Source organism: Schistocerca piceifrons, chromosome 1 (assembly GCF_021461385.2).
Source record: "Schistocerca piceifrons isolate TAMUIC-IGC-003096 chromosome 1, iqSchPice1.1, whole genome shotgun sequence".
In the NCBI taxonomy this organism is placed as follows: Eukaryota; Metazoa; Arthropoda; class Insecta; order Orthoptera; family Acrididae; genus Schistocerca; species Schistocerca piceifrons.
Genome location: NC_060138.1, coordinates 472,692,173 through 472,705,583, shown reverse-complemented (window position 1 = coordinate 472,705,583; position 13,411 = coordinate 472,692,173). Strand labels below are relative to the sequence as shown.

Here is a 13,411-nt window from a genome sequence, read left to right as displayed (position 1 = left end):
TCGCGCCGGAGAGGATGATAGCGTGTACGCTAATCACTTCACAGCTAGCAAGAGCAATCTAGTATTGACAACCATAGGGATTTTCAAGAATATTGTTAAACGTTTCATAAAAATTTCTGTAATAACAAAATGTCAGTGAAAGCGAAAAGCGGTACAATCTTAGAAGCAGAGAGGCAGATAAGCCGCGGGGTAATGAAACTGAAGAGGCAAGCCAATTACAGGGCATGCCAGATGAAATTAGTAATATAAGTAAAGAGCATATTAATATTAAGTCGATAATGTAGAATGTACAGGAAACATTAGATTCACTGATAGATGAGGAAAGTGTACAAAATCAAATGGATGGTAGTTCTTTACCAGAATCATCTGACGTACAAACTGAAGTTTTCCAAGAAAACAGAATTTCAGATAGTAGCAGTAGTGAAACTGGAGAGGTGGATTCTGATGTAGATGACATGAATGTTAATGATAAGTTAAATAAGATAAATGGTGATGACTCTGACACCGCCATTGCTAATGAATCAACAAGTAGAACATGTAGAGTAAGCCATGGAACAGCATCAGCTGATACGTGGCTTACACAAGATATTAATAAAAGTACGGTTAAAATTTTGATAGAGTTACTATCTGGGCAAAAAGAATTAAAAGTACGGCTAGAAAAAAGGTAGAACAGCTGCAAAAAGAATTAAAAAAGGACTCAAATGAATTAAAGAAAGAGCAAATATTACTCGCTGATAAAATAGAAACAACAAACGAGGAGACAGCAAAAATGAATCATAACTTTAAACATTTAGAGACCAAGGGTGATCTCATGAAACTAGAATAGGAGCTTGTGGGAAAAGTATTGAACAAGAGAGTAAAGAATGGTGTCAAAATTTAGGTAAGTGTAAGCAAGCGGTCAGTCGTAAGATTAATGATGAAATAGTGAAAATAAATGATCTCGTGCAAGCTCAAGATACTTTTGTATTTTCAAGTAGGGAAAAATTTATTAAATTAAGTAATGATCAGAGTAAAATACATAAAACTTGGAAAGGCACCCATGAAAGGCTAAACACACAAGTCGTAGACTTAAAGGACGAATATGCAGTTCTTAGCCGTAAAGTATCACGAATAGAGCTGTTTGTAATGGTAATACAAATACGATTCAGGGCCGTTTTAGAGAAATTGAAGAGAAGGTAGAAAACACACCTCAACTAAGTGAGGTGAATAAAAATATGTATAATATGGAAGTTGCGTTAAAACAGAAACTCGAAACGTGGGTTGAACAGGAAAAACCTAAGGATGCTGTTCATATTAATTAAGTAGTCAGTAATGCCAGTATTTCGTAGCTTTTCTCGCAAAAGTAGTATACTCGCTGTTGCTTTCATTCGCCAGTTTGAGGGCACCATACCTGACAACATGACGGAACAGCTGAAAATCAAATTTGTAGCCAGTCGTTTTGAATGGGACGCAATATCATGGGGGACAGGAGCATGTAACACCTGTAAAACGTACCAATAACTTGTTAGAGCAGTCTTAAACCTATACTGGCTCAGAAGTCCACAAAGCGGTATAAGAACAGAAATATTTGAAGCTAGGAGCTTTAAACATAGTGGCTGTGATAGTCAGGAGGAGTTCTTTCAGCACTACTGGGAAAAGAACCAGTATTTAACTGATCCTTTATACGTGAATCAGACTTAGTAGAAATAATAGTCTTGTTTCCAGTGTCTGTACAGAAGACAGTAATTCATGTCAACAAGAGTGAAGTTAACTACCTCCTGTATATATTAAAACAGCTGGATGCGCTTTCAGGCAACAGACAAATGCCGGAAGGCTGGCGTAAAACAGGTGCCGTGAAGACCGCCGCAATGACCGTTACTCAAACAATAACAGCATGTCGAACAATAATACCGCATAATTTATAAACTGCAGTGTGAGTTGGAATTACAAAACCATTAATTAGTGACACAAACGTATCACAATGGAAAAATTGGTGCGAAAGCCGTAAAACATTGGCTACGGAGCAAACCAAGCAGCAATGGAAGAAACTCATGTGGTCGACGAGTCCTGTTTCAAGATGTTTCCAAACTGTGGCCGAGTTTACATCTCATAAATGAAATATGGCGGGTATTAGGTGATGGTACTGGCAGCCAAAACGTGGTATTCCATGTGCCCGGGAGTAGTCTGCAAGATAACTGTGTGGCTATTTTGCCCGATCTCGAATGATGATGTCTGTTCCAAGACGAGAGGGCCCTTGTTCACACAACTCGCATTGTCCAGGACTGGCTTTCTGAGTGTGAGGATGAAGTGTCACATCTACCTGGCCTCCACAGTCACCGCATCCCACTACTATTGATCCTTCTTGGCCTAGTTTGCGAGACGTGTTCGTGGTCGCTACCCAACTTGATCGTCACTACTTGAACTTGCCACTATTTTGCAGGAAGAATATTATAAGGTTCGCTTGAAAATCATACAGGACTTCCAGAATGAGATTTTCACTCTGCAGCGGAGTGTGCACTGATATGAAACTTCCTGGCAGATTAAAACTGTGTGCCGGACCGAGATTCGAACTCGGGACCTGTGCCTTTCGCGGGCACGTGCTCTACCAACTGAGCTACCCAAGCACAACTCACGCCGCGTCCTCACAGCGTAATTCTGCCAGTATCTCGCCTCCTACCTTCCAAACTTTACAGAAGCTCTCCTGCGAGCCTTGCAGGACTAGCACTCCTGGAAGAAAGGATATTGCGGAGACATGACTTAGCCACAGCCTATGGGATGTTTCCAGAATGAGATTTTCACTCTGCAGCGGAGTGTGCGCTGATATTAAACTTCCTGGCAGATTAAAACTGTGTGCCGGACCGAGACTCGAACTCGGGACCTTTGCCTTTCGCGGGCTTGGGTAGCTCAGTTGGTAGAGCACTTGCCCGCGAAAGGCAAAGGTCCCGAGTTCGAGTCTCGGTCCGAGACACAGTTTTAATCTGCCAGGAAGTTTCATACAGGACTTATTTTTGATAATTCCGAAGCCTTATCGAATGACACTGGTTTTCCTATACCACACCAGGTGAGCATTTATGTTTCTGGTGTTTCCGTATTTTTGTCTTTTACGGTGCTGATTAATTTATTTTCTGATGAAATGTTGCAAAACAAGGGGAATGAAGATGTGCTGTTAATAATGTAGCTCAAAAACATAAAATAAAGAACTAAAAAACTTTGCTTAGTTGAACTATCCGAATGACCTCAACCGTTTGCGAGTAATTAGGAGCCGGCCGAAGTGGCCGTGCGGTTAAAGGCGCTGCAGTCTGGAACCGCAAGACCGCTACGGTCGCAGGATCGAATCCTGCCTCGGGCATGGATGTTTGTGATGTCATTAGGTTAGTTAGGTTTAACTAGTTCTAAGTTCTAGGGGACTAATGACCTCAGAAGTTGAGTCCCATAGTGCTCAGAGCCATTTGAACCATTTTTGAGTAATTAGGACGTAATGGGAAAACAAGTACTTGGTGAGAGGTTTCAGCTTCCTCGACATTCATACGAGACTGATTTCCACGAGCTGTCACTATCTCCTACAACGAACGTATAAGCGTATGACTGCTGTCACGTCGTGCAAAGGTGATAACGTCAACTGCATTGTGCATGTCGGCGCAACGGGACTAATTTCCGCTCGTCAGCTGCCGGTATGCGTCGCAGGCGCGCACTCCTCACACGGTCAGCGTTCTCATTCAACTCGCGTCCATCCATCTCCGTTGCTCCCCACAGTCGGCGCTGGAGGTGCGTTAGCTCTTGCACAAACTCATCCAGTGTTACATCAATCAATTTAATCTGTGTTTCTGCCGCCCAGTGTCTGTCCATACACCGTGATTAATCACTGCTGCTGTCCCCTGGGAGAGAACTCCGCCGCCGCTGGTCGTATCTTTCACAGGCGCCGACGTGTCCACACAAACAGGTGATGCATGTTGCTGGCGCGCAAGACTTTATTATAAAGTACACGAGCTTCAGCCCGCTCTCAGAAAACCCTATTACCTTACTAGTGGGCTCACTGCGTCCCCTCTTCGCGGAAACATGATTATTCATTATACCGAAAACTTTTAGTGCAGATTAAACTTTTTATCTCACAAAAACGAAAGCAAAATTTTTCATGAATAATCATTAACACAGGAATACCGTACACTGCGAGGGGAACACGCCATTGGTACATACAACGTTAGACGATGTAGCACTTAATACTTTTATTGGATTTTCCTGCAGTTAAACGTGAAGTATAATTTCCTCTTCCATTCATACGGTCGTTTTCTTCCAGCTTCGGTAAGTATGCTATATACGTGACGCATGCTATTCTCCTTGTTTATGTTTTTTGTGATCAAGTAGTTGTGAAACAGGTAAGTCTATATGTCGTCTCTCAAAGGATCCAGATTTAGTATACGTTCGTCATTAAATGCGTACAAGCTAATGCTATTTTTTGGTGTGTACTACCAAGTAAACACACAAAAGAAAATATTTGCTCTTACATATTGTTATACGACGCTAAATAGTCTAATTTTCCGCAAGTCGCGCAACATCAAGCAACGTGTCAGACACTGATATCATAGACAAAAATATTCATTGTGTATAAGTTCTCTTATAAATTCAAATACGTAAATGTTTAAGCTAGTTACAGATAGCGATAATAATCTCATAGTAAATGTAGTCTGTGACAATCATATTTATCAGCAACACATTCCCTGCAAAAAAAAAAAAAAAATAGTTACTCTAATAAACGTTCTACTGGGCAATGGTGGATAAAACTGATCTTACGGGACTCAGTTACGTACCGTGAGAAAAGTGACTTTATTCAAGTCAATGGAAATCGTTCTACTTTGTCAGCTTGTTATCATTCATTTCATTTTCTTATAATTGTTAGTTTCCATAAGGGTTTTCGATTTTCGTCTTCTTACTATATAAAAACATTTTCGTATAGCCGCTGAGTGACTTCTTCCGTTCTGTGTGATTAATTCCATCGTTACTATTTATTCCAAATTTCCTCTTTAAATTCTCCGTGTAGTCACATACATCCAAAAGCGTTGCTATATTTTCAGGTGTGTTCTTCTATGTTACTTTTTTATTTCTAGATCTTCACAAATTTCCCCTACTCGATTAAAATTTAACCTCTCTGAACTGTTTCTCTTAAGCGGTAAATGATGAATTTTTCGTTACTTATTCTGTAAACATAGTCACAATGTTCCAGCAACCAATTTTCTATCGCACCAGTGGAACTGTCTGTCTGAGTGCTCTATTCTTGATCCAAATTCCATTTCTCTACTGCACATAAACATATTCCCTTGAAATTTTACGTTTCTGACTTTCGGTTTACAAACTTTAGATTGACAAGTACAAAGATCTTATGGCAAGGCACTTTGTTTCGTAATATCACAGTTCTGCGCTGAGAGACATTAATTTCTTGTCGTAATGATCCCAAATCCGGCTGGTCCCCCGTGGAGGTTCGAGTCCTCCCTCGGGCATGGGTGTGTGTGTTTGTCCTTCGGGTAATTTAAGTACTGTGTAAGCTTAGGGACTGATAACCTTAGCAGTTAAGTCCCATAAGATTTCGCACACATTTGAACATTTAACTTTGATCCCAAATCACCATTCATCATTTCTAATTATGCTTATTAGAAAATTGGCCCTTCTGTCTAATACCTTTGACATCAGTTTACCTTTCCAAGATATTTGAAGGAGGATGCCATTGAGAATGTTCCTTATTCCATGCTTTCCATGTTTCCTACGTAGTTACAGATTTTTTATTTTTTTTATTTTTATTTTTTTTTGAAGTCTTTTCCTCAGCTGTACCGATACATATTGATTTGTAGTTTATAAATTCTCTGATTTAGTATGGTTTTAATCGTAAATTTCAGTGGTTTTACATGTGTATACCCAAGGTTGATCGACTTATGCGAACGTTTTTCTTTTATCAACTCACCACAATTATTTCAATACTTAACATTCGTAAGATCAATTATCTTTTCTCCCCGTAACAAAACAAATATGAGCGCAGTATTTCTTCTACAGAACTGCATTACGTTTCCGTAAGTGACACGTCGCTACTCAGAGTTTCTTTCTCTCATAGATGCGTAGAATGTGGAACACAGGGTGAGTTGCAGAGAGACGCGTGAAGAAAGTAGGTGTAACCTTTTTGAGAAACCATCTCATGTACCGTATAAAATGGATTGATTCCACTTAACACACCTGCCTTCTCAATGTGAATTTCAAGCTTTTATCTATGCTCATCATTGGTCGTACTTTCCTAGCAACTTTGTTTGATTTTTGAGTGGTTTTATGGCTACGTTTTGATTACAAACACTGTTGTTAAGCGTGATGCCTGTTGACACAAAGACAAGCCTTTACACTAAAATTCATGTTAAACGCAATCATCATTTATATAAATACTCATCACTTCTGAACGAAATGCAGTGAACTTGCTCTCTGCGTGCATCTAAACTTCTTTAATCGTCATTATGGTCATTGCAGAAGGAATAAAGCACAAATGAGTAAAATCCCTCTCAGGCATTAGCTCTCTTAACGTGTTTTAAGACTCGAAAAATCGTGATGCTTGAGCAGTAATTTAGATTTAGTTGTGCTAAAATGTTGATTGGAGTTCCGTTTTCATATCTACAAGAGACTTTCAAAGAATACTTCAAATGGATCTAAGTCTTCTATTGAACTTCCGTGCAGATAATTTTACGTGATCATACAGTTTCGTAGCATTTCGTTACATTACGCCTAGATATTTACGCAGCATGACAGATTAAGAATCTTGCCAGTGCTCCAGCAATCGGATTCATATTAATTGGGATATTTACTTCTGTTGTGGGTATATTCTTGTAATGACCAACATTTAACGATATTTGACAATCTCAGAGGAATCTAAAACACTGTCCATGTGCTTTACCACTTACTTAGAGTCATTCAGTATCAATACTGACCTGTACGAAACAGCACGGTCAGTGAAACTATGAGAGCCGGCAAACTCTGTTTGATAAGCCCGACAGACCGTGTTTCTTAAGTCGTTCACGTATACAGAGGACATCACAAGTTCTGTTACACTTCCTCGTGGTATATTAAAAATTAATTTCGTTTCTGTTACACATTCGTCGGCTTGTATCACATTTGGGTTCTACAAGTCAAAAAATTCAGAATTCTAATGAAAACCCATAACAGGGTGTCTTGATTTAACTGAACCATGTGATACAGCTTGGAAGGTACTCTGGGAATTTGGGAAGAAAGAATCTTCCCATTCACTTGCAGATTTTATATAACATTATAAAAGATATAGATTTTTCCATCTACGTCAATGTGTTAGACAACAACTTACATTTATCACGAAAAGAAAAAACAGTTGTCATCAGCACATATGACACGGAACAAATAAACCGTTTATCACACTCTTAAGAAAATGTTTTCTAAGCCTGTAGGAGTCGATAGCTTGATAATATATTGTGTGTTAGTAGTGTTTACAGTGCAACCAATGAGAATAATTTGGGTATTGTGAAAAAAAAAACCGTCCCGGCGGAGGTTCGAGTCCTCCCTCGGGCATGGATGTATGTGTCTGTCTTTAGGATAATTAAGGTTAAGTAGTGTGTAAGCTTAAGGACTGATGACCTTAGCAGTTAAGTCCCATAACATTTCAAACACATTTGAACATTTTGAACAAAAATAATCCCCTACTTACGAAAATTTTTACGTTATCGCGTAGAACCATCACAATACGTTCAATGTGCAAAAAATTTATCTTCGAAGAAGTAACAACCATTTATGGTGGTGAACACTTTTTGTCACAGTATAATGAATGTAGGAGTCGTTTCCTGAAGTATAAAGTGCCACGGTGAGAACAACGATATGCTCCCATGTGATTCTGCAAAAGGCAGAGAATTTCTCACGGGCACGTACTTACCCTGCACTGGTCTATTCTAGAGGAGTGTAACAAAACGTAAACGCAGTGAGCCAATTTAACCGAGCGGATGACTGAGGCCTTTGCGGTAGCATATTGTTCCGGAAGGACGGATAAAGCAGGTTAATTAACGGGCGCTATGCTTAAACTAATATCAAAGTTCCAGAATGGCTTAAGCCCAGAAACAAGTTTATATTACCTGCGAAGGTTAATCCCCGCCGAAATTACCTCCACAGCGGACGTTACGTCGCGCATGCCGCTGGGCGCCCAGCGCATGAAACCGCGATGCTCCCGCGATGCGCGCCGCCTTCGCAGTTACGTCGTATGTTTACCGTCGCCTCTGCGGCAAACTGCGTCGCGTTCTTTTACAATGAAACGCAAACACTTGCTCCGTACCAGTACTTTATCTAGCAATGCTGGAACCACTGGCGTAACACAATCGACGAGGAAAGCCAATTGAAGAAGGTGTATCACTCTTATTGCTTCTCATTTTCACTGAACAATAAATGATGGCTATCAACATTGTTGAAAAATACACATTAGTGTATCAGACACTTTGTCGGGCATGCAAATGTGTTGCAATGCAGACGGGGAGTAAACCAACACTGTTGTTCGTAGTACGAGATGTCAAAAGCAGGGGTAGTACACGAATTCTAGATATACCGGGTGATCAAAAAGTCAGTATAAATTTGAAAACTGAATAAATCACGGAATAATGTATGAAAACTGAATAAATCACGGAATAATGTAGATAGAGAGGTACAAATTGACACACATGCTTGGAATGACCTGGGGTTTTATTAGAACATAACAAATACCAAAGTCCAAACAATGTTCGACAGATGGCGCTTCATCTGATCAGAATAGCAATAATTAGCATAACAAAGGAAGACAAAGCAAAGATGATTATCTTTACAGGAAATGCTCAATATGTCCACCATCATTCCTCAACAATAGCTGTAGTCGAGGAATAATGTTGTGAACAGCACTGTAAAGCATGTCCGGAATTATGGTGAGACATTGGCGTCGGATGTTGTCTTTCAGCATCCCTAGAGATGTCGGTCGATCACGATACACTTGCAACTTCAGGTAACCCCAAAGCCAATTATCGCACGGAGTGAGGTCTGGGGACCTGGGAGGCCAAGCATGACGAAAGTGGCGGCTGAGCACACGATCATCACTAAACGACGCGCGCAAGAGATCTTTCATGCGTCTAGCAATATGTTTTCTCATTTTTTTGTTCTAATAAAACCCCATGTCATTCCAAGCTTGTGTGTTAATTTTTACCTCTCTATCTACATTATTCCGTGGTTTATTAAGTTTTCAAATTTATACTGACTTTTTGATCCCCCGGTATATAACTGGATGTGTGTGTGCATGTTCCAACATGGTTATGGAACGCGTGGAGAAATTTAAGCAAGAAGTGGTACGCATACTAAGTAACTATGAGGATTATTCGGAAAGTAAGATCCGATCAGTCGCGAAATGGAAACCACAAAAAATGTTTCATATGGCTCTGAGCACTATGGGACTTAACATCTTAGGTCATCAGTCCCCTAGACTTAGAACTACTTAAACCTAACTATCCGAAAGACAGCACACACACACACACACCCATGCCCGAGGCAGGATTCGAACCTACGACCGTAGCAGCAGCGCAGTTCCGGACTAAAGCGCCTAAAACCGTTCGGCCACAACGGTCGGCTGGAAACCACAGCGAAATTCAGAAATGTTATACTTGCAACAGTTAGCTACACCTTCCAGGTTACCTACACATTCCAGCTACTTCTCTATCTATTCGCCTCTCCAACTAAGACATTACCCATAACGTTGTACCAACTTTTCGGTATCCCCGTCTATGCTGATCTGCAGCGTCTTGTCTGTGCTAAAATGTCGTCTTCATAGCTAAAGTTCATGTGAACAGAGATGAAAATCAGAGGGAACGAAATCCGAGGTATATGGTGATCACGCACTTTCCATCAAAAACATAGCAGGAGCGTCCTCATTACCCCTGCAATGTACGGCCAGATATTGTCATGAGCAAGGAAATACGCAACAGATACGTTGTGTTCGCTCTATGAAACCAGGAGGAATGTCTCACAGGTTTTCGAACTTGGCAGGAGGCACTATTTTCTAGGTTTCTTTAAGTGCTCACGGAGCACTCAGAACTCAAAAGAGCGACGTGACAAGTTCGACCGGCAAATTATAGACACTTTCAACACATCTGCGCAAACCTTCATCGGATTTTTACCGTGGTTTTTCAATCCCATTTTGCGTCGATTGGACCATACCCCCCGAATAGCCCTCGTATTATCGTGTGATTGGACATTCCTAGCACATATATTTGTGAGGATGGAGATCAGTAAGTGATGATATGTAGCCTTAACTCCGAAACTACTGAGCGATTCAAATCTAATCTGTCTTACTATTTGAAAAAAAAAAAAAAGAGAAAACAGAGAGAGAGAACATGTTAGCAGAAGACGCCTATCATGTTTAATGAGGTGGAGAGACATAATGGTGTGATTTATAAGCATAGCTCTGGAAAGCTTGTATAGATCGCAACATAATCTGGTACATAATTTATATGAATTACAACATGGAAAAATTTGTTGTTAGGATAAAACGCTAAAATAACATTAGAGGTGGAGTCAGAGTGCGGAGGGGATAATATATAAAAATGACCGGAAAAGAACTGTCTACAGTTACGACGATAAATACCTGGAGACGGAAGGGGTGTAGGAAAGTGTCGATATGTAAGCGTAACTCATGAACGCGTGGAGCTATTTCAACAAAACTTGCAACTTATAAAGGGTGGACACTGATAAAACAGACACACTTCAGGGAGGGATTCCTGGCTGGAGATGGAGGAAAAAAGTTTGTATTACCATGTGTCCGGAAATACATAATTGACACAGTAGATGACGCTGGCGGACGACAGTTCTTCTGACCACGTGCGCTGTGTTACTTGTGTGTTGCAGGCCACGTGATTGACGCAGCGGACTGTAAGCAGCAGAATGGTCTGGTATTCACGTTTGAAACAAGCCGAATTGGCGTATGTTTACGGCCAAGCAAATGAAAATTTATCGAGAGACAGTACGGCTATACCAAAACCCATGATAACACGAACGTCCAAAAAGGGCTAGAAATGTTGTGCGATGTGGTTGGTGTCTGCGAGGCTTCTTGTTTTTGGTACAGCCGTGTTGTGTCTCGACCGTTCCCATCTGCTTGGCCGTACACAAACACCTTTTCGGGTTATTCCCGACATGAATACCAGACCACTCTATTATTTAAAGTACACTGCGTCAATCAAACAGCCTGCAACACACAAGAAACACACGGCATGAGGGCAGAGGAACTTTCATTCGTCAGCGCCATCGACCGCGTCAGTGATGTATTTCGGGACACATGTCCATAGGCACATTTTTCCTCTACTTCCAGTGAGGGATGCGTCCCTGCAGTTTGTCGGTTTCATCAACGTTCACCTGTATTACATATTATTTGGAAAAAATGATCATTGGAACTAGGACAATCTTAGTATGCCTAGGAATGGTATGACGCTAGGTGAGTGAAGAGGGTGACGTCTACGGAAATTCTGGAGCACATGCAGAAATTTCAATGCAGGTTGAATATACGTCTTACTACCTGAAAAATGAGAAGCACCCCTAACCACTCCTGTCACCAGTAGCCGTAATGTGGAGGTGGTGGGGTAACGTATGTATAGAGAATGGAAAACGATCTACGTTATTATCGAATCCACAATTCTTTGTCTTGATAGGTCGAACTATGAAAAATCCCTGACGACGGTTCACCTCTGGTGTTGGGGGTGACGGTAGGAGGGGTCAATACTTGATGCACAAGTCTGGGCCTCTTGGAGCAGTTTAACCGAACTTGGAATACGTTATATAAAATTAGGTTGGGTAAAAATCCAGGCACCACAGAGTGATTAACTGGCACACGATAGGCAAATTTCACGATCAGTCTTATTTTAGCTGCCTTGTATTATCATAAACGAAACTAATCAAACGACTGGGTAGGCAAAAATCATGCTACACTCTCTCGAGGAAAATGTAAAGATCAAGTATAATTTTTTGTTTATAGATTGAAGTTTCCGCGCAAATCTATCGCTGTAGGACCCCCTCTTATCGATAACCATTTTTACATTGTCAAATTATGTGTCAGATTTTTACTTCCACAACTGTACGTCGTAGTTTCAGACAAGACAAAATTGGTTATTCAATTTTAACGAAGTTAAAGAGGAAATATTCGAAATTTACTAATAATTGATGCGTTAAATTAGTTTATAATTGCAATCTATCGACAATATTCTCCATCTTCTTTGTCAGGAAAATAAATAATTGTGAAAGGGTACCAGGCATCCAAGTGGAGGTTATACGATGGTGCCAGCTGCATTTAATGGTCAAGCCGGAGCCGACGATGATACATCGTCTATAGTGTCACTATTCGCATCACGATTTTTACAGTGTGCTGTAGTATGTTCTGTGTTCTCGCCTCAGCACAAGCCCTCTTCCATGCATTAGCGAGTGCAGAAACTTTTAGTTGTTAGTACATATTCTGATTTTGTAATAATTGAGTGGGATAGCTTATTCCAACCGTTTTCCACCGTTACATCAAACACCATCAACACTACAAGTATATAAAATACCGTGGAAAAAATGCAACACGTTCATTTTATTGACAAGTGATGTGAGTGGTTCAAATGGCTCTGAGCACTATGGGACTTAACATCTTAGGTCATCAGTCCCCTAGAACTCAGAACTACTTAAACCTAACTAACCTAAGGACATCACACACATCCATGCCCGAGGCAGGATTCGAACCTGCGACCGTAGCATTCACGCGGTTCCAGACTGAAGCGCCTAGAACCACACGGCCACCGCGGCCGGCGATGTGACTGGTATTTCATCATTGTGGAAGTATACGATAACAAATTCAGACTAAATGAAACACACACGTTACAGCAACGGGTGCCCAAAAACACAATATCAATATACATGTATCCCCCCCCCCCATCTGGCAGCCATCCAGGAGTGTAAACTTGCATGCCAATTGCCATAAAGCTACCAAATGACATCCTGTGGTTTTGCGCCAAGCATATTGGACCTTTTTATGCTATTCAGCAATGGTTCTTTCAGTCTCCAGAGAATCAGTAAGTTCCTGCTTCAATTGACGAGAGATCTGGCGATTTTGTAGCCATCGCAGTTGTTGTACAGAATGAAGAGTGAATTGAGTTGCGGCAGCCGTATGCGGACGTGCACTGTCTTCCTGATATAGCACATCATCTTCGTACAGAAGAAATGTTATTAGCACTTGAGCAATGTAGAAAGTACTGGTTACTTTACCCTGCAGAAACACCAAATGTGACTACGAGTTGCAACTGAAGGCCACACTATGAAACCTGAGATGGGATCTGCGCATCGTGGGGGAATGAACTCGGGAATAGGCTGCACTCCAACACTATGAAGTTTGTGTACACCCCCATCTCTCGCCTGGAGA

General features: G+C 40.9%; 1 non-coding gene across 1 annotated transcript; it reads left to right on the top strand.

Annotated features, from left to right (window-relative positions):
• Positions 1–2,872: 2,872 nt before the first annotated feature.
• Trnas-cga lies at positions 2,873–2,947 on the top strand. The gene has a single exon. It is a non-coding gene; the product is annotated as a tRNA-Ser (tRNA).
• The last annotated feature ends 10,464 nt before the right edge of the window (positions 2,948–13,411 follow it).